The sequence below is a fragment of the Epinephelus fuscoguttatus genome, linkage group LG9 (genome assembly GCF_011397635.1).
Source record: "Epinephelus fuscoguttatus linkage group LG9, E.fuscoguttatus.final_Chr_v1".
Lineage (NCBI taxonomy): Eukaryota > Metazoa > Chordata > Actinopteri > Perciformes > Serranidae > Epinephelus > Epinephelus fuscoguttatus.
This window is the reverse complement of record NC_064760.1, coordinates 45836332-45858974: the sequence shown is the minus strand read 5'-3', so window position 1 is coordinate 45858974 and position 22643 is coordinate 45836332. Positions and strand designations below refer to the sequence as shown.

General features: G+C 41.0%; 2 long non-coding RNA genes across 2 annotated transcripts; both read left to right on the top strand.

Moving 5' to 3' along the window:
- The first annotated feature begins 8636 nt into the window (after positions 1 to 8636).
- On the top strand, positions 8637 to 17203 carry LOC125894719 (uncharacterized). Its single transcript, XR_007450092.1, has 3 exons — positions 8637 to 11897; positions 16953 to 17080; positions 17155 to 17203. It is a non-coding gene; the product is annotated as an uncharacterized LOC125894719 (long non-coding RNA).
- A 587-nt stretch (positions 17204 to 17790) lies between these two features.
- On the top strand, positions 17791 to 22318 carry LOC125894718 (uncharacterized). Its single transcript, XR_007450091.1, has 3 exons — positions 17791 to 17868; positions 19783 to 19917; positions 21075 to 22318. It is a non-coding gene; the product is annotated as an uncharacterized LOC125894718 (long non-coding RNA).
- The last annotated feature ends 325 nt before the right edge of the window (positions 22319 to 22643 follow it).

Below are 22643 nucleotides of genomic sequence, written 5' to 3'. Positions count from 1 at the left end.
GCAGCTTTCCTCGGGTTCACCCCCCTTAGTGTGCGCCGCACCTCATGTTCCTCCAACCTGAGGACGTTGTCACGGGTTGAGGGGTGTGATGTGACTGCATGTGGTTGCTCCGCCTCAAAGCGAGCGAAGAAGATGTTCAGTTCCTCCGCCAGCGAGGCGTCTCCATCAGCCACAGCGAGGTTGTTGGATTTGTAGCCGGTGATGTGCTGCACCCCCTGCCACACCTGCCTTGTGTTGTTGCTGCTGAGGTGTCCCTCTATTCTCCTCTGGTATGCTGTCTTGGCCTCTCTGATGCCTCTCCTCAGGCTGGCTCTGGCAGCACTGTACTGTGCCCCATCACCACACCTAAAGGCCTTGTTTCTCTCCTTCAGCAGGGTCCTGACCTCTCCAGTCATCCAGGGCTTTTGGTTTGGATAGACCCGGATGCGCTTCTCGGTGATAACCATATCCGTGCAGAACTTGATATAGCTCAGTACAGATAAAGTGTAGTCCTCCAGGTCCTGCTGTTCAAAGATGCCCCTGTTTGTTCTCTCAAAGCAATCCTGGAGCTGTTGAGAGGTGCCCTCAGGCCAGATTTTAACAGTCTTAGTTGTCGAGGGAGCACTTTTCCTGAGGGGGGTGTATGCTGGGATTAACAGCACGGACAGGTGGTCGGACTGGCCCAGGTGTGGTAGTGGCTTAGCCCTGTAGCTACTCTTGATATTAGAGTATGCCTTGTCCAGAGTGTTTTCTCCCCTAGTTGCACACTTAATGTGCTGGTGGAATTTAGGGAGCACAGTTTTCAGTTCTGCATGGTTAAAGTCCCCAGCAATGATGTGCACCGCCTCAGGATACGTGCTTTGTTGACTGCTAATGGAGTCGTGTAACAGCCTGAGGGCCGTACTAGCATTAGCCGCCGGTGGTATGTAGACAGCAGTTAGCATGACAACATTAAACTCCCGTGGAAGGTAGATGGGCCTGCATTTCACAGTAACATACTCCAGGTCTGAAGAGCAGTGACTGGTAACAGTCTTTGTGTTGGTGCACCAGCTGTTGTTGACGTAGATGCATAGCCCCCCTCCTCTGTTCTTACCGGAGTCTTTGGTCCTGTCATGCCGATGTGCAGTGCGGCCAGCTAGCTCGATAGCCGTGTCCGGGATGAGCGGGTGAAGCCACGTCTCCGTGATGAGCAGAATGCAGCTGTCTCCGACGATCTTATTTGTCGCAATCTGCAGCTTCAACTCATCCAGCTTGTTGGCGAGGGATCTAGCATTTGATAGAAAAATGCTGGGAAGCGATGGTTTGAATGGCAGCTTGCGGAGCCTGGCTAGCGCGCTGGCTCTGCAGCCCCGTCTTTGCTTCCTGTCCCTGCGCCGCCTCCGCCTCCTTCCCCTGGGAAGTGTAATCCACAGAAAGCCCGGTGTCCTGGCTATGTCCGCCGGTATCTCGTGTGAGCGAAGAAACTCAGCTGTGACGTCTTGCTCACTCCGTAGTCCCAATTTTAGAAGTTTGGGTCGGCTGTAGATGTTATTCGCCCGGCTTAATGTGAACAAACACACACACCATACAAGCAAAAGTATCAACAACTTGCACCAAAAAAGAGAGCTCTGAACCGCTGCGTCTGTGCGCGCCGCCATCTTGACCATCTAGTTACTAACATGAGTCATCCTCAGACAATACAATACTACTAAAAAGTAAAACCAATAATAACAATAATGAAATAAGCAAAAATAATATTAAAATCATATTGAAATTTTAAAATCTATTTACAGAGTGGAATGGTAGCCTAATAGATAACTTAGATAATATTTATTATTGTTTAGACACTTTATTATTGCTTAGATACTATTTAGCCTATTATTGTATTTACTTTTAGCATGTTCTACTTTTGAGTAATTTCCAGAAGTTATGATAAAAAAAAAAATAAATACATTACAGACTATAGGAGACAACCTCTTCAATGTCTCACGTCAATTAATTAACACTATTTGTCGGCTTTTTATAATGCCTTTTTTGTTTTGTTTTTTTTGCTGCTGTCTCCAGTTGAGAGCGATGATTTGCTAAATACATTCTACAATAATAATTAGATTAACATTTGGTCTATAATATTGTTGGCTATATTACGCATTTTAATTAAAAAAACGGAAGAATAAAAGAAATAAACACCGAAATAATTACTTTTTTTTATTGATACTCCTGTCTGACACACACACACACACACACACACACACACACACACACACACACATTGAACACGCGATTGAATGAATGAATGAACATTGGAAGTGGCTCAGATTACATTTGTTTTTTATTACTAACAAAATGTTTTATATTGACCGTATGAATGGTTTTGTTTTCAAATAAATATTTGGAAACGAAAATATGCTTTGGTGTACTTTTACAGAGTTTTGCAATATGTATATAGCCTACCTGTATCAAAATGTATGATTTTCAGCAGCGGTTTGTGTGACAGCTGCCACGGTTGGAGGTATAACCAGCGGGGTAGCTGCTGGTTCTGTGGCGATGGCTTGGGGTCTGCTCTCCCCTGGTGGAGTGGAGGGTGGCCGGGTTGCCAGGGGCAGATGGCTCCATGTGATGGTGTTTCCTCTCTGGTTCTTCCGTGCTCAGCCTTATTTTTATCTTCTTATTTATTTATTAGTGGCGTTTGGATTCAGTTATGGCAAACTGAAATGGCATTGAGCCCACAGACGGCAGAGAGCAGCTACAAAACAGTAGTGGAATGCGCCCCATCCGCCCACAGCACAATGCTCTTAAAGCCCTACGCTATGAAAAGCTGGCAAAATACATTTATTTTATTTTATGGCTTTGACATTAACCTGTCATATTGTTGAGTTATCAAGGACACTTCCGTGTTTTTGTATGTATACAGGAATGTTAAAGATATCATTGAGGAAAACGAGGTTGACGTGACGTGATTGAATCAGGGAATCTGTGTGTCCACCACGGGAGAGGATCCTAATTGACTTTACATTGGCATTGTTTTCGTGGTGGCAGCACGTAATTTCAACCCATTACATGCTGCCACCACGGAATGCGGTGTTAAGAGGTCGTGGTCATTTCACGTATTTCTGTGAGATCAGGTTGGTTTGGTGACACTACACTGCATCATATTGAAATTATTGATTAATATTCCTAATAAAATTTCCCAGAAATTATGAAATATGCCTTTCTTTCCAACCAAGTGTTGTAGTGGAGTCTGTAGGAGACCAATGAAGTGTGGAGTGAGTTTGGTGACACTACACTGTATTATAGTGACGTTATTGAATATTTTTGTAATATCTCTTTTCGGTGTTGCACTTTGTAGATGGTCCCTGCGCGCTGCGTTCACAGCGGGCTGCACGTAAACACCAACGTTCTTGGTGTGGCTCAGAGGACGGCTCATTTTGATGAATATTATGTTGTAGCTCGTTGTCTATCTTACTACGATTGAAAATATGCGTGTTTTGTGTTTTAACAACGTTAAACGTTTCACTTTCACTTTTTGATTGAAAAGTTTTGTGACGCTGTACACATGGATTAATAACCTCTTCAACCCGAGCGCCCCCGGTACCGGGTCAGCTGCGCATGTTGCATCATACACCCTATAAGAGCATGCTAACCATGTAGCAACATATTAATGCAGCACACCAACGTAATGGGAAGAATGAGAAAATGTATATAGGTCTGGTTGATTTTTCAAAACAAAGCCAAAACAGTTTTTGAAATAACTACCAGAATAGATTATACATAGATAGATATATGAATAATTACAGTTTAAATTCCTTATAATCTTTTTTTTTCTTTTTCTCTCCCCAATATACATATGTTTTATCTGTCTATCAAACTGTATACAGTAATGTGTTGTTGCTCAAGTCACTAACATCTGATCTTTGCAGGAGATGGCAGCAACAAGGCCAAAGAGAGCTAAAAGAAATCCCAAACAAGATGCTTCTTATTATTGCTCCTTAGGTGAAGATAAGGAAGGATTTGATGTCAAATATATTGATTCATTTGAAAGTGAGTTGCCAGAGTATATTATGCAAAGGTTTCTTTTTTTTTTTTTTTAACTGCATTTTAGGAACATAGATCATGTTGTATGATCATTATCATAGAACATCTTATTGATCCCAAAGCAGCTGCTCAAAACAGAAGCTCTTATGTTGGATCATTAATTTTTTTAGGGAGGATAATTAAATGTTTATCTAGCTAGATACTTTAATTATAATAGAAAATGTTCATGGATTAATCCATAGAAATAATTTGGTAGTGAAGAAGCCATTCCACCACTCAATTGACAACATTTTTTTTTAAATAACCACAAAAAACATCAAATTAAATTAATTAACTGATAAAAAAAAGTTAATAATTTCAATTGCTACTATTTGACAGCTCTGTACTGTTTAAAGTTTATTACTCTACTTTGCTTATCATGTGTGTCTTTAGGTCGGGGTGTGTTCAGCTGTCGGCCCTTTGAAAAAGGAGATTTCCTCATTGAGTACAGAGGGGAAGTCATTACTAAAAAGGAACAAGAAAACCGAGTGAAAGTTTACCATGACGCACTCAAAGTTTTTATGTTTGATTTCCAGTTCAATGGACAACAGTTATGGTATGTAACTGTTTTAAGGTGTATTTTCTAAATGTGTATTTAAACACAGAGATGCAAACTCTGCTACATCATCATCAGTTAAACTAGTTTCAATCATGAGTTACAGTGCCAGACAAGTATTGAAATTTTTACTGTTCGATGAATATTTTGAATTGTTGGAGGGATATTCTTCTGACATGCTAACACTAAATATGCTCAATCCTTTCCCTTACAATACAAGGTATAATTGTTATTGTATACTTGATATTTTAGTGTTGATGCTGCCAGAGAGGACGGATCACTAGGGAGACTGGTAAATGACGATGAAGTGAACCCAAACAGCAAAATTAAAGTTACAAGAGTGGATGGAAGACCCCATCTGTGTTTATTTGCACTCAAAGATATTGGTCCAGGGGAAGAAATCACTTAAAACTATGGTGATTCCGACTGGCCATGGAGAAGCAAGGTAGTTCGAAATAGCAGCATAGAGTGCTTAAGAGAGCAGATTTTGCAAGATGAGACTTAATCAGACTTGACTATTTCAACTTGTTCAGTCCTATTCAAAATGTTAGAAACTATGACAAGTAAATAGATTTCTGTTGACCTTATATTTATGAATATAAACTAATATGAGATATATTTTGAAGTGTCTAAACACACAGGTCCTGTGTAATCCTCACCATGTAAGGTTCAGACATTAGCAGGTCTGTTAGTTTTGTACATTAGAAACAAACTCTCATTGAGTGTTCGTCCCTTCATTTCAGACTTCCAAAGAGATGCCGTGTCAGGCTGCTGACGTGGATGAATGCAATTCCTTTGCAGTCATCATACCAGAGGTAATTTTGCTGTCCAATGACTTTACTGTAGAAGTATGGACTCATGAGAATGATATTAAGTAGTATACAGGTACACAGGCCCTGTGTAATCCTCAAATTGACAAGTTAAGATATTAGGAGGACTGAGTAAATCCAGTTTAGTCTTCTGAAGGTCTGTATTCTCAGATGTTTTTTTTTCTTTTTTTTTTCTTTTTGCTTGATCTATCACAATATTTCTTCTGTCACTTTTTTGAAATGTGATTGTGGTGACCCCCTGCAAAATGGCCCCACACAGTTGTGGTGTGAAGAATCTTTTCCTATCTGTATAACAATATTGTTGATGGACTGGCACCATATGTTCATGGTTCTATACAATGCCTTTCTATAAGTCCCCAGTAGGTGTACCTTTGTTTTGTTTGTTTTTGTAACATTTATCATACTATGTACTGTTGAAGAACAGGCTGTGTTGAGAATAGATTTTTATACACTATGTATATTTTTTCCGCTGAACTATACATTGCAAAAAGTTATAAATCTAGATTTAAAAGTTTTAAGTTAATTTCTAAACGATTTCATTCATAACAGGGATAATAACAAAAAATGTCATCTTTTACTCATTTTCAAAGATGAACAGAATACAAACAATTCATTGGTTTTGATATTCTACACCACGCAAGTGTCAGTTAGGATCAAATTCTTATCTTTTGATTACACTGTTTTTTGGTCAACAGGACTGTGATCATGATCTCGTCCCTGAAGAAATGTCAAGTTTAGAAAAATGTGTCACATGTACACCTCACACCTGAAATGGTCAGGTGTGAGGTGTAAAGGTAATTTTTTGAGAATGGAGGGGGGGGTCCATCCATATCTTTTGAACATGATGCCAAAGGAACACTTTTTAAAAACGGTTCTATGTGTAACTTTGCTATATGTTCAAGATGAGCCATTTGCAGCTGCACTTACTTTTTAAGTACTTACCATGACATTATTAACTATCTTCCTTTATTAATTCTTAATCTTCTCTGTCTAGTTTCCTACGAGTCCTGGCACGAAAAGTGTTATGTTAAGCACAAGGTGAACATCACTGAACCTCTGCCAGTGGTAAGTGTTTTAATCAATCAATTCAATCAATCAATTTTATTTATAAAGCCCAATATCACAAATCACAATTTGCTTCACAGGGCTTTACAGCATACGACATCCCTCTGTCCTTAAGACCCTCACAGCAGATAAGGAAAAACTCCCCAAAAAAACCCCTTTAACGGGGGAAAAAAAAACGGTAGAAACCTCAGGAAGAGCAACTGAGGAGGGATCCCTCTTCCAGGACGGACAGACGTGCAATAGATGTCGTACAGAACAGATCAACATGATAAATTAACAGTAATCCATATGACACAGGGAGAGAGAGAGAGAGAGAGAGAGAGAGAGAGAGAGAGAGAGAGAGAGAGAGATATGCAGGTAATGACAGTATCTTACAACAACATTAATGGAAGTAATAATATTATAGTTATAGTTCTGGTTACTGCGGTACAATATGTTGAAAGTATGTATTAATACCTGGCAGTATACATGTGTGACAATAATCATATGTGTATAATAACAGAAGAAGTATGACTAATGACTAATGATGGCAGCAGCAGCAGGAGGCATCTGGCGGGACCACGGCAGCAGCACAACCACACACGTCACGCTGTCCAGGCACCGCTGTGATATGAGTTAATCTTAGAGACAGTGGAGCACAAAGGCTCCGGAGAAGAAGCCGAGTTAGTGACATCCAGAATGGCCGAGTTAGCTAGATGCAGTAATAGGATACGAGAGAGAGAGAGAGAGAGAGAGAGAGAAGGAGAGAAGGGGCCCGGTGTATTATAGAGGGGTCCTCCGGCAGACTAGGCCTAAGTCAGCCTAACTAAGGGCTGGTACAGGACAAGCCTGAGCCAGCTCTAACTATAAGTCTAGTCTTAAGTCTAGTCTTAAATGTGGAGACGGTGTCTGCCTCCCAGACTGTAACAGGAAGATGATTCCACAGGAGAGGAGCCTGATAGCTAAAGGCTCTGGCTCCTGATCTACTTTTGGAGACTTTAGGGACCACGAGTAACCCTGCGTTCTCAGAGCGCAGTGTTCTGGTGGGATAATATGGCACTATGAGCTCTCTAAGATATGATGGAGCTTGACCATTTAGAGCTTTATAAGTTAACAGTAGGATTTTAAATTCAATTCTGGATTTTACAGGAGCCAGTGCAGAGAAGCTAAAACAGGAGAGATATGATCGCGCTTTCTTAGTTCCTGTTAGTACACGTGCTGCTGCATTCTGAATTAGCTGGAGAGTTTTTAAGGACTTACTAGAGCTACCTGATAATAGAGAGTTACAATAATCCAGCCTTGAGGTAACAAAAGCGTGGACCAATTTTTCTGCATCTTTTCGGGTCAGGATAGGCCTAATTTTCGCAATATTACGCAGATGAAAAATGCAGTCCGTGAGGTTTGCTTTAAATGAGAATTAAAAGACAAATCTTGATCAAATGTTACTCCGAGGTTTCTTACGGTAGTGGCAGGGGCCAGAGCAATGCCATCTAGAGAAACTATGTCATCAGATAAAGAGTCTCTGAGTTGTTTGGGGCCAAGAACAATAACTTCAGTTTTGTCTGAATTTAACATCAGGAAATTGGTGCTCATCCAAGTTTTTATGTCTTTAAGGCAATTATGGAGTTTAGTTAATTGATTGCTTTCTTCTGGCTTCATTGATAAATACAACTGAGTATCATCCGCATAACAATGGAAATTTATAGAGTGATTTCTAATGATGTTACCTAACGGAAGCATATATAGAGTAAACAGGATTGGTCCGAGCACAGAACTCATGGAACTCCAAAACAAACTTTAGTACGTAAGGATGGTTCATTATAACGCGTCAACAAATTGAAAACGATCAGATAAATAAGATTTAAACCAGCTTAGTGCTGAACCTTTAAGCCAATTAAGTGATCCAGTCTCTGCAGCAGAATTTGATGGTCAATTGTGTCAAACGCCGCACTAAGATCTAATAAAACAAGTACAGAGACAAGTCCTTTGTCTGAAGCAATCAGAAGGTCATTTGTAATTTTAACTAGAGCTGTCTCAGTGCTATGATGCACTCTAAATCCTGACTGAAATTCCTCAAATAAATTATTATCATGGAGAAAATCACACAGCTGGTCTGCGACTACTTTCTCAAGGATCTTTGACATAAAGGGAAGATTAGATATTGGTCTATAGTTGGCTAACACCTCTGGATCCAGGGTGGGCTTTTTAGTAGAGGTTTAATTACAGCTACCTTAAAAGACTGTGGTACATAGCCTGTTAATAAGGATATATTGATCATATCTAATATATGAGTGTTAACTAAAGGAAAGACCTCCTTAAGTAGCCTAGTTGGGATGGGGTCTAAGAGACACGTTGATGATTTGGATGAAGAAATCACTGCAGTCAATTCTTGAAGAGAAATTGGGGAGAAGCAATCTAAATATATATTAGATTTTACAGCTGTGTTTGAGGTTAGATAGGTACTATCTGAGGGCAGGAGGTCATGAATTTTGCCTCTAATAGTTAGAATTTTGTCATTAAAAAAGCTCATAAAATCATTATTGCTAAGGGCTAAGGGAATACAAGGCTCAATAGAGCTTTGACTCTCAGTCAGCCTGGCTACAGTGCTGAAAAGAAACCTGGGGTTGTTCTTATTGTCTTCTATTAGAGCTGAGTAATAGTTTGCTCTGGCATTGGAGGCCCCTCTTATAAGTTTTGAGACTGTCTGTCCAGATTAAACGAGATTCTTCCAGTTTGGTTAATCGCCAATTCCTTTCAAATTTTCGTGATATTTGTTTTAACTTACAGGTTTGAGAGTTATACCAAGGAGCGAACTTTCTTTGCTTTTTTAACTTCTTTTTAAGAGGAGCTACAGAGTCGAGCGTTGTTCGTAGCGAGCCTACGGTGCTATCAACAAAATGATCAATTCGGGAGAGGTTAAAGTCGGCACGGGAAACCTCTGTTACTGAAGGTATTGGTATTGAATTTAACGACGAAGTAATCTTTTCCTTAAGTTTTGCGACAGCACTATCTGATAAACATCTCGTATAGTAACTGTTGCTGAGTGGCGTGTAATCGAGTAAAAAGAAATCAAAAGTAATCAGATAATGATCCGATAGCGAGGGATTCTGTGGAAAGACTTTTAGGTTATCAATTTCAATTCCATACGTCAGAACTAGATCAAGGGTATGGTTAAAACAATGAGTAGGTTCATGTACACCCTGACTGAAGCCAATGGAGTCTAATAATGAGATAAACGCGGTAGCCAGGGAGTCATTATCAACGTCGACATGAATGTTAAAATCGCCTACAATAATAACTTTATCTGATTTAAGAACTAAACTGGATAAAAACTCTGAGAATTCAGATAAAAATTCAGAATTCTGCTTTTAGTAGAATTATTCTCAGTGAAATAATTTCCAAGTACACAAAATATAAATGTATTTTTTAATCATTATCAGGTCTGTGAAGTTCAAGTGAGGTGGCATCATCAGAAGAGGAATATGTGCCTGATTCCACAGCTGATTCAAACAGCTCATGGGACGGCATAGCAGAGCCTTTAAAAATCAGTCGCAGACATTTAGAATTACAGAATTTTGAGGTGTCCACCAGCAAGTCTGCTTCAAGAAAGAAAAGACACCACCAAGAAAGTTTTGTAGAAGAAGAGAGAGAGTCAGTTTCTGAAGCTGCAGAATCATTATCTGAAGATGCAATCAGCGCAAGTCAACTTGAAGTATCAGGAGTGACTGCCAAAGTAGGAAATGCTGATGCTGAAGGCATAATTGTTGATGATAGTGCTGATGCTGGGGCTGAACAGGTCTCAAACACATCCTCCTCTCTCAAAAATAAAACTTACTGCTACATTTGTGGAAAACTACAGACAAAGTTTACATGTCACCTAAAACGTCACGAGAAAATACATGCAGATGTTGCTCAAGTTTTAAGTCTTCCCAAGAAGTCCAAACAGCTTATAAAGCTATGCAACAAGGGAAACCACATGCATAACTCAGAGGTCTTAGTTTCAGCGATCCAACTCCACTTGCTAAGACGCACAGCAAAGACAAAATACAATGCAAAAGACTATACTCACTGCATGTACGACCAGGCATTATATCTCCGAAGAGATGTGTGGCGACATGTTAAAAAATGTTCTTCAAAACCAGAAGAAGCCAATTCAGAGATTGGAAGAAAAAGGTCTTGTCTTTGGCCTCTATGAATGAGTCAGCTCTGTGTCAGCAAATATCCCCAGGTGTTTGGAAGATGTTAGCTGTCATGAAAGATGATGAGATAACTGCTGCTGTGCGAAGTGACTTCTTGATTCTTCAGCTGGCCGAGTAATTTTTTAACAAACATGGACAGGATCCCACCAAATACGACTATATTCGCCAGACACTCAGAGAAAGTGCAAGACTTCTGCTTACACTTCACAAGGAATTCTCAATACATACTCTTGAGGATGCTGTGAGACCTGCAAATTTTGATGTGGTGATCAAAGCTGTCAAGAAAGTGTCTGGGTACGATGACGAAAAGCACTGCTACCGTACTCCAAGCCTTGCATTAAAGTTGGGTCACTCACTGCAGAAAGTCAGTGACATTTTACATTGCAGAGCACTGATGGCACAAGACAGTAACCTGATAAAGTCAACCCAGAGTTTGAAAACCCTCTATGCTACAAAGTGGTCTGAACTCATCTCCCACACCACTTTAACTATGCTGAATGAGCGCCACTTTAACAAGCCTTCCACTCTTCCTTTTACGGAAGATGTTCAGCGTCTTCATAGACATCTGGAAAAGACTACAGAACAAGCACTGAAGGACTTGGAAGACCACAGTTCACCAAAATCATATAGTGAACTTTGTAAAGCCACCATGGCAAGAAGAGGGGGAGAAATTTCAAAGATGACGCTGAATGGCTTTCTGGAGAGAGACACAAGTGCCCTGCACAAGGATGTCGCTTTTGGACTGACACAATTTGAACTTCACCTTTGTCAACACTTCAGTCGTGTTGAATTAAGGGGTAAAAGAGGCCGGAAAGTTGCAGTGTTACTTTCACCAGACATGGTGAAGGCCATAACATGCCTAATAGAGAAAAGAAAAGACTGTGGTGTTCTGGCAGAAAACCTGTTCCTGTTTGCCAGACCTCATTGTCTGACTCCCTACAGAGGACAGGACTGTTTGAGGCTCTATGCGAGTGAATGTGGGGCTGAAAACCCTGAGCTCCTCAGGTCGACGCAATTACGCAAACGTGTCGCAACTTTGTCAGATCTTGAACCTCAAGAATCATGAGTTAGACCAGGTTGCTGACTTCCTTGGCCACGATATTCGCGTTCATCAGGAGTATTACCGACTTCCAGAGGCTACTATCCAGCTGGCCAAAATCTCCAAACTACTGCTTGCCATGGAGAAAGGGTCTCTCAGAAGCCTTCAAGGCAAAACACTTGAGGAGATTGAAATCGAAGGTAAGGACATTTTAAGTTAAAAATTAGAACTGTTTCTAGCAAATGTGTTTTAGCAAAATGGAACACACATTGTATGTAGGCAATCTATAGCACTTGTGTTATGTCTTGCCTTCACTTGCGCCACATAACAATAATGATATAAACTCTGGTCAGCCGAACTCATGGTTTATTTCTGCACCAACATCCTAATACATCTTCACATGACTAACCAGCCATGACAACCACTTGTGTGTACCCATAATGCCTCTCGTCTCTTCTGCTACGGTGGCCGACACAGTTCAATACATAACATCTCCTCCCCTCTTACAAAAGATGTCATATTAAAGAAACAACAGGAAGGTAGTTGACTCTGCAACATTATAACATTTACCATATCACGGTATCCACATGTTATCAACATAAACACATAGCTCAACTCATAACTCCAATGTTACCATACATCAGGTTTCTCTCTTTGTTTTTCTAAAACTGAACATGAAACCTAACTAAGGGATGAGGGTAGACTGCCTCGATCCCTGGACTGGTCCCAAGGGGATTATTCTGCCCCTGATAAGATGGGTCAGTCACTGAACTAACCTAATAACTCAGGCGTGCAGGAGGGCGCCGCTCTCTTGTGGGGTATCTGCGCCCTGCAGGAACATCCGTCTTATTAGTCACTGGCGGTACATTGTCTATATGGTCTGACAATGAGATAGGTGTCTCTGTTCCACCTGCAGCCTCATCCTGAACAGGAACAGTTATCTCTGGGACAGCAGAATGTGGCACTTGTGCAGGAAAGGGAATTGACATGTTGACAAGTGCATCTGAAGAACCCCCAGAAAACAGCTCTGATGACACTGGTGGAGTCTGCAGAAGTTGATCGGCGTGTCTTCGCCAGACACTGTCCTTTGTCTGAACGATGTAGGAGACCGGTCCTGTCTGAGCAATAACAGTTGCAGAAACCCACTTAGGTTCTCCACTGTAGTTCCTTGCTAAAACAGTCTCTCCTGGTGTGAAAGTTCGGTCTTTGGCATGTTTTCCTCTGCGCTTTATCTGTTTCTCTTGTTGACCTTGGACAATGTCCTTCACCACTGTAGGCTTCAAGAGGTCAAATGTGGTGCGCAGGTCTCTCTTTAGCATCAGATTAGCAGGAGATGTCTTTGTGGTGGCATGTGGGGTGTTACGATAGTTCAACAGAAAGTTGTGCAGTCTCTGATGTAACGTCCCTTGTCCTTTTGATGTTTTCAGTGCATGTTTTAAAGTCTGAACAAACCTTTCGGCAAGGCCGTTGGTTGCAGGATGGTAGGGAGCTGAAGTGATGTGCTGAACTCCATTGGCTTGTAGAAATGCAGACATTTCCTGAGAGACAAGTTGGGGTCCATTATCAGAAACCAACTGAGTAGGAGACCCAAAACGACTGAACATTTCACCTAGCTTTTCGATTGTCTTCTCTGTGGTTGTTGATCTCATTATAGCCACTTCAGGCCATTTACTGTGTGCATCAACAGCAACCAGAAACATTCTGTCTTCCAATGGTCCTGCGAAATCAATGTGCACACGATGCCAAGGTTCTTGTGGGAACTCCCACGGATGAAGGGGAGCTGGTGGCGGATTATTTCTGACTTTGTGGCAAGATGGACAGGTTGTAGCCATTTCTTCGATTTGCTTGTCCATGCCTGGCCACCAAAAGTAGCTTCTTTCTTTCATTCTAACTATTCCACTGTGACCTGCATGTAGCTGTTGCAACACTTTTGCAAGTGACAGCGGAATGATAACCCGCCTCCCCCACAACAAACACCCAGACTGGACAGAAACTTCCAACCTCCTCCCGAGGTAAGGCTTTAGATGCATGTCATCACCAGCAGGTTGACCTTTAACAACAACGTCCATGACTTTTGACAATTGTGGATCATTGAGAGTCTCTTTCTTGACCTGCACAGCTGAAACAGGTGCTTTTGTCACCTCTCTGAAGTAGCATATGTCCACAGTGTTTGACTCAGGCTTGGTGACAGGAAGCGGCAGTCTGGATAAAGCATCCGCGTTGCAATGAGAGTCTGATTTGCGATACTTGATATCATATGAATGTGCAGACAACAACAAAGCCCACCTCTGCAGTCTTGATGCAGCCAGAGATGGTATCCCTGTATGTGGTCCAAGGATGGTTGTGAGAGGTCGGTGGTCAGTTAGGAGTGTGAACTTCCTCCCATACAAGTACTGATGAAATTTTCTGACTCCAAAAACGATGCTCAATGCCTCTCTCTCCAACTGAGCATAGTTAGTCTCTGCCTTGTTCAATGTTCTTGATGCAAATGCAATCGGCCTTTCTTCGCCATTTGGCAGGATGTGTGAAATAACAGCTCCCACTCCATATGGAGATGCGTCACAGGCAAGCTGGAGCAGAAGTGAGGGGTTAAAGTGAGTCAGAACCTCTGATGTGGTCAACACGCTCTTAGCTTTCTGAAAAGCATCCTGACAATTTGCTGTCCATTTCCATGTCTTATCTTGGCGTAGCAGCTCATGTAGCGGCTGTAGCAGTGATGCCAAGTTGGGAATAAAACGTCCGTAATAGTTCAACAATCCTAAGAAGGATCGCAGTTGGCTGACGTTCTGAGGTGGAGGTGCATCCACAATAGCTGCGATTTTTGATGGTGCAGTATGGAGTCCTTTAGCATCAATCACATGTCCAAGATACTCTACAGATGGTTTAAAGAACTCACATTTCTCCTTGCGAACTCTCAAGCCATATTCTTTCAGTCTTTGTAAGGTAGCATCCAAGTTGCGCAGATGCTCCTCATCGTTTGCTCCTGTGCAAAGTATGTCATCAAGGTAGCATTGCACTCTGGCAAGCCACTGAGGATCTGATCCATTGCCCGCTGAAACATCGCCGGGGCTGAGGTGATGCCAAAAGGCAGTCTGCAGTACCTGAAAAGTCCTTTATGCGTGTTTATAGTCAACATTTCACGTGACTGCTCCTCCACATGCATTTGCAGGTAAGCTTGGCTGAGATCTATTTTGCTAAATTTTTCTCCTCCACTCAGTCCCGCAAATAAGTCATCAATCCGGGGAAGGGGGTACTGCTCTACTGTTAGAACAGGATTAAGGGTCACCTTAAAGTCCCCACAGGTCCGAATACCACCATCTTTTTTTTGCACTGGAACAATGGGTGTGGCCCACTCACTTGTTGTCACAGGCTCTAAAACCCCATTCTTGACCATGGCATCCAGGTCTGCTTCCACCTTTGGTCTAATAGCATATGGTACTGGTCTCGCCTTCAAAAACACAGGTTTGCTTCCAGGTTTTACATGCAACTTCACTGTGATATTTTTCATGCTGCCTAATTCCTCACGAAAGACCTCTTCATGTTTTTCCAGTATCACCTGCAGTTGAGTGGAGCTGGGTGACAGCTTCCTCACCTCTTGCCAGTTAAGGCGAATTTTTTTTAGCCACACACGCTCCATTATGGCTGCATAGTTTTTTTTGGTGACATAAACTGGAAGTCTCACAGTTTGGTTGTTGCACTGTACCAGTACATCTGTCATTCCTTTCATGTGCACTGGGTGTCCCGTATATGCTCTGAAGGTTGTGTCGGAGGGACGCAGTGGAAGATGTTTCATACATTTTCTGTATATCTTATAAGACACTAGTGAAGCCTTCGATCCAGTGTCTATTTGCATTTTCACTGAATGTCCTTCCAACTTTGCTTTAGTCCAAAACCCGTCTGAGCTCTCATCCACATTTATTATCACCATATTTACTGTAGTGGACATTTCCTCTTCTGAAGAATCACTATTTCTCTCCTTTCCATGTTCAAGTGTGCAAACATGTTTTTTCTTTTTATATTTTTCACTGTCCTTTTTATTGTCAGTCGTTGAGCTTTTGTCTCTGCTCTTTTTGTTTCTGCATGCCCGCATCACATGGCCTTTTTTTCCACAGTTATGACAGTCCATTTCTTTGCACCAGCATGCAGACGCCAGGTGACCAGATTTCCCACAGCGAAAACATGGGCCTTGAGAGTTTTGGTTACCACTGCTAAGTTTGTGCACTTTCCCCGTAGCATGTAGCTGTTGGGCTTCTTTAGAGGCCATTTCCATGGTTACACTAATATTAATGGCTTTTTCAAGAGACAAATCACTTTCAGTTAGCAATTTCTTCTGTGCTGCTTCATTTCTTAATCCGCAGACAAGCCTGTCTCTTAATGTGTCATTTAAGACATCCCTGAACTCGCAATGTTCTGCTAGTTTGCGTAAAGCTGCAACAAACATGGTAACAGACTCACCCTCCTCTTGATTGCGTCTGTGGAATCTGAATCTTTCAGCAATCACCAGTGGTTTCGGAGAAAAGTGGTTGGTTAAAGAGTCCACAATTTCTTTGTATGTTTTACTTCCTGGCTTTGCAGGCTGCAGGAGATTACAAAGCAGATTAAAAGTCTTTGGTCCCATCACACTTAGGAAAGTGGGCACTATCTTTTCATCACTTATTCCATTTGCTGCAACAAAGTAGTCAAACCTCTCTGTATAGGAGCTCCACTGCTCGATGCTCTCATCAAAGGGACCGATTGAGCCGATAACTCCAGCCATTTCTTTTATGCTCCTGGTTACCGCTCAGTCTCTCTGGCAGATGATCCCCTTCAGACTACACACAGCATTTTCTCCTCATTGTTACTGACTGCTGTCCACCTGTACACTCCTCCCCTCGTCGCTGGCAGCACCGACAAAACTAGCACAGTCACACGCGGCGGCTAGCATTAGCATGTAACTCCCGCGACGAACACAGGAAAAATCCTTACTCTGCCGCGGACAAAATGCGCCGGTCCAGACGTCCTCGTCGCCACTTTTTGTTATGTCTTGCCTTCACTTGCGCCACATAACAATAATGATATAAACTCTGGTCAGCCGAACTCATGGTTTATTTCTGCACCAACATCCTAATACATCTTCACATGACTAACCAGCCATGACAACCACTTGTGTGTACCCATAATGCCTCTCGTCTCTTCTGCTACGGTGGCCGACACAGTTCAATACATAACAACTTGAATCTCATTATTTATCAAGGTAATATAATTTATTTTCTTAGATAACCTACAGTTTACCGATTCAAGTGCAGAGAGTGAGGTCGATGCAGAGAGAGAGAGGTCGATGCAGAGAGTGAGGTCGATGCAGAGAGAGAGGTCGATGAAGGAAATCTCACATATTCACAGACTGGTAAGTAGAGTGTGATTTTTCTTAAATTTGTTTTATTTATGAAATCACATGACTAATGTTAAACTTTATTACAGATTCTGCAGAGATGAAAAGAATGACGAAATCTGTTGAGGAAGCTCCAGGCACGTATTTATTGTCACCAGATGGTTAGACTTTTAACAGTGTAACTACTTGCTATGATGTATCCCTAACCAATTGTAAATTCACTGTCAAGTCAGTAACTTGTTTTCTTGTATTTCAGACACAAATTGAGGGGGTGTTAATTGGTGTCTGAAATACAAGAAAACAGTAAGGGCCTTATCGACTTAGGTCCCAGATAGCAATTGACTGCTCATACAAACAGACTGCACACACAGTTGGTTTGCATTTTACAGGTGGGCTGATATGAGGTCACATGCAAAGATGGCGAAGGGTGTAGTATGCCAATTAGATTTTTGAACGTTTCCTGGTTTATTCTATGAAGAGTTTGGTCGAAAGCAGACTGACTGCACGCGCCAAATGAAATTCAGTCTCATGGAATTAAAAGTTTCAGTGGAAGACGCAAAGAAACATAAGATATCTCATTATTATTAGGAGAAACGAGATACAGGAGAGTAAACATTACCTTTGTCTAATTTGCACATGGCAAGTTAACCAAACTCGCTCTGTAATACCTCTACTCATCTTTTGTTATTTGTGTGTATGTTTTTAATGGAGTATATTACATTTGATTACAGGTTCTGCAGGACTGCTGATTGCTAGGCAACCTGTTGAGGAACCTCCAGGCATGTCTGCGCCATTATCACAAGGTTAGCCCTTATCCTGAGTCTACTAACATGTCACCTTTTTTTGATTGCTTGTAGGTTATGAAATAATGCACAGTGCATTCAGACCTCCTTCACTTGTTTCAATTTAGTTGTCACAGCAACAATTGAGATAAATGGGAGGCATGTGAGCTAAATTTCAAGTGATGTGGATGTAGAGTACAGTAGAAGCTTTAAATGATGACCAGGACACTCTTTTCAATCTAACAATTTACTCATTAAAACGTTGCAGTGTAACAATGAACATAGGCATGGCTGCCGCTTTTCAGTGCACATGACAGCAACTACAGAGTCTCAGCTTGCGCTTCCACTTCAAAATAAAAGCACTTCCTATCAAATCATTCATGATGAATTAACTTATAAGCAAATAATGTTCTTAGCCCTTCAACTGTTTATTTCTCAATCACTGTAAATAATGTAAATATGTTTTAACTTAAACCATATTTTAACTTTCCTTTTCAGCTGATTTTAAAGTACACACAAATCCAACTTGAACTGTATTTAAATGTTTTAATTAAACATTTCTCCACATCCTCCCCCCAATGAACAACTGTTTATCACTAATTAGCCTATATTTAACAAATCTCTAAAGGATACATCAGCATCATCAAAGTATCAGGATCAGCAACAGGTCTCCTTAACACACTGCCTATGAAGGTACAAACAGTACAGGAACATATGAGTCCATCTCTACCAGGAAACAGATCAGTTATCCTGCCCATCTTCCAAGTCTGTCTGGGAGTGTTGCCCTCTTTGATCAAGATGACATCTCCCACTTTCAGCATGTGAGCTGACTCCATGTCCATCAGATAGTCCTTTCGTCAGCAGTTCCAGAAACTAGTTGACAGCCTCTGCAGATATCTCCATCCCATGTCCTCTCTGCTCACACTAGTGGCATGAGATTGCGGTAACAAAGTCTTTGGTGGTAAGGACGCAAGACTTTTCCCCTTCTGAAAGTGGGAAGGTTTGAGTGGCTGGAGCACTGATGCATCGCTACTGACATCAGCATGGCCTCCACCTCTGTAAGCGTGATTGTCAACTCCTTGAAGTTCAGTAAACTTCTCCCCAGGATCCTCTTCAAGCATGTTTTCACTGACCTCACAAGTGTCTCCCAGAAGCCAGCCCACCAAGCAGCTCTTTAAATGATAAACTTCTAGATGATCCCCTTGTCAGTGAAGAACTCTGTAAGCTCTGATCCTTTGAGTGACCTCCTCAGCTCTTTCAGATCTTGGTCTGCTCTTTTAAATGTCTTAGCATTATCTGAATTACACAGTCCTCGCCTGGCTACAAATCTCTCTAAGGCTAAGAGAAAATGTTCAGTTGTTTGATCTGACACTAACTCAGAATACACTGCCAGAGTGTCAGCGTGAAAGGTGCGTTTAAGGCTTTTGTAGGCTGACCACTGGATTTGACATACAAGGGCCCTTCATATCTATCCATGTCACTTCAAAGGGAGGGGACCAGAGTGTGGTGGGCTGATCTACTACAGAATTTATTATTTGGTGGAATGTCTCTTTGTTAGTTACCTGGTTTGCTCAGCTGGAGTGCTCTCTCTGCTCTAAACCTTGTTTTGCAGAGACTGGATGAGCTGGTCGACTTTCCACTCACCACTGGAGTCTAAGTGCATAAGTCAGCTCCATGTCTTTTGGTATAAGTTGTAGTAGCACTGGGCATAGCACGCATCCATATGTGTCACAGTGAACTACAAGTCCAGGCTGCAATTCTGGTTTTCACCTAACAAAGACTAAATTCATGATTTAAAGGGTCCATTAGTTGATTGACCCCATAAAGGAGCATTTTGTACTTCACAGTATTTGAGAAACCTACCTACAACAAATAAATGCTTATAGTGACAATTGTTGTTTTTTGTTTTTTTAATCTTTTCTTTCTTCTTTTCAGCACAAAGTGAAAACGCAGATGGTAAGGGCAAAGAACCCAGCAGAAAACAAAAGAAGAAGGAAAAAGAGCCCAGCAGATAACTAAAGAAGACGGACAAAGAGCCCAACAGAAAAAAGAAAACGAATAAACAATCTGGTAAATGCTGCTACACATACACAAAAGTCACTAAACACCAAGTTACTGCATGAAAGCATAACTGAAGCATGGTCAAAAGAAATTATCCACACCACCCAAAGGCAATATGGTGACCATTCTCATCTTTCTGCAGGACACTGTAATCCTACAACTCAGTTAGCCAATTATATCAACTGACTTAATTAGATAAAATACCATGTACATACCATGAAGAACTGTACCTTGTATTAAAATGAATATTTTTTAAACTATCAATGTTCAGATGCTAGAAAATAGGTATAATTTAGTTATCAGTGATGGGACAAATGTTTAAACTACTTTCTCTATGCCTATTTTAATCTGTTTAGTAATGCATTCACATAGTTAGCTTTTTCAAATTAGCAAAGCATCAAAAAAAACTGTAATAAACAAAGCAATGAGAATATATTTTCGAATTCGGCTATTAAGTTTGATTTAGTAAACGAGGGTTCTCAACCACTGGGCCTCCACGTCTTCTCCACACTTAGACCAAAATCTAACTGCCATAGGCAGAATCTGGACTAGACACGCCCATTTGGGCTGGTTGGGCTACACGTGGGCTGGAACCTGAACATGTTGAAGAACATTATGTTCAGCGATGAGTCAAGATTCTGCCTATGGCAGTTGGATCGTAGTCAAAGTGTGGAAAAGATGTGAAGAACATTATGCTGATGCTGCACCTGTAGAGAAACATCTTTTGGTGGAGTCAGTGTGAAGGTGCTGAGCAGGATCTCCCTCACTGAAAAAACAAGGCTAGGGACCAGCATGAGGAGGAGGAGGGTTTGTCAAATGAAAACATTTTTAAATTACCAATATGTCTTTTCTTCAGAATTCAATCATCTAATCAACCAAACTTACCAAGCAAGAGTCAGAATAAGCTCTTTGGCATTGGCAGAAATTAATCGTCATCGGTGCAACCCACATACTCAATTCTGCAGCCACTGCGTCCCACTAATGCATGTTCTTTATGAATGCACATTTTAAAAGGGGAAAAAACAGGCATTACATCAGTACATGATTTCCAGCCAAGAAACACTGTTACAACAAATACATAATTTACCTAACACAAATTTCCTTACTTTAAAAAAAAGTTTATTTAAAAGTAGAGTTTGTTTTCATTGATGATGTCTTTTTTCTAGTTTCTCTGGAAAGTGCTAGGAGAGCAAAAAAGCATCAATGGTCTCCCATGGAGGTTGCCACGGTCATGAGACATTTTGGCGAACACATCAAAAAAGGAAAACTGGCCACTATGATTGAATGCCAGCAACGCAAAAAGGCAGAAGATCCTGCTCTGGCTGGTTGCTCTATTCAAAACATAAGAGACTTTGTAAGAAATCGTGGTGTGACTTTGAACAGAAAAGAAAATCCTGGCTAAAATATGGAAATGTGAGAACTGTCCACCAGTGATGTCATCAGGACACATGGAATATTCAGGGTTAGAACATGAGTAATCTCTGTGTTCTGATGACATCACTGGTGGACAATTTAAATATTTCAGCTTGTGGAGGAGAGGAGAGCTGTACAGTATATATTGTTTGGTGTTGTATTTATACAACATGATTTAGTTTTATTTCTACTGTGAGAAGATACTGTAGGTAACTTGTTTATGTGTAATCTGTCAGTTGGCTTAACAGTTTGTGACACTGAGTTTAAAAGGGGGGGGGGGGTTGAAGCTTCTGACCCTCTTGCGCTACTTGAATGCTAAACATCAGATGTATCTTTGTTTTCCTGACATGACACTGTGTGCAGTGTTTGTGTTGCTCTCTGCAAGGACAAAGATAGGTGTTTGTCCTTCGAGTTCTTCGAGAAGACACGTTAGTTTTACTCTCTTTTCTCAAGCCAGACACGTGTCGACATGCATAATTTCATTTTGCCATTCATTAATTTTCATTTCTGTTCACAAATAGTATGGATTCTGTTGCTCTAATACTTAAGTGAAGGCACTGTATCACACAGTCCACTTTTGTCTGTTTAAGGTCCCATTTATCCATGTTTGACCCTTTAATACACAGAGCTTACATGTTTGTGTATGTGTATGGCCATGGTCCTGACAAATAAAGTTGGCCCTGGTAATTACTATTTGTGTCATGGGCAGAGCTAAGTACCTTATTATCGTTTGTCCCCTTAATACAGCATGGTGTCAGGTTCTTGTATTTTGAGTTCTGATGTGTTTATTCGAATTTTGAAATGAGATTTGTGTTGTATAGCTCAAATAGGATTTTTTAAGATCTACTACATCTTTCTAGCACAAGTGGAAAGGGGTGACTGTTTAGTGTTGCAAAAAACTGGTTTGAAAAACTAGTTCTCCTAATTAACAAAAACCAGTATGTGTGTGTGTGTGTGTGTGTGTGTGTGTGTGAGTGTGTGTATAGAACCCCTGGCAAAAATTATGGAATCACCAGTCTTGGAAGATGTTCATTCAGTTGTTTAATTTTGTAGAAAAAAAGCAGATCACAGACATGACACAAAACTAAATCATTTCAAATGGCAACTTTCTGGCTTTAAGAAACACTAAAAGAAATCAAGAAAAAAAATTGTGGTAGTCAGTAACAGTTACTTTTTTAGACCAAGCAGAGGGAAAAAATTATGGAATCACTCAATTCCGAGGAAAAAATTATGGAATCATGAAAAACAAACAAACAAAAGAACACTTCAACACACCACTAGTACTTTGTTGCACCACCTCTGGCTTTTATAACAGCTTGCAG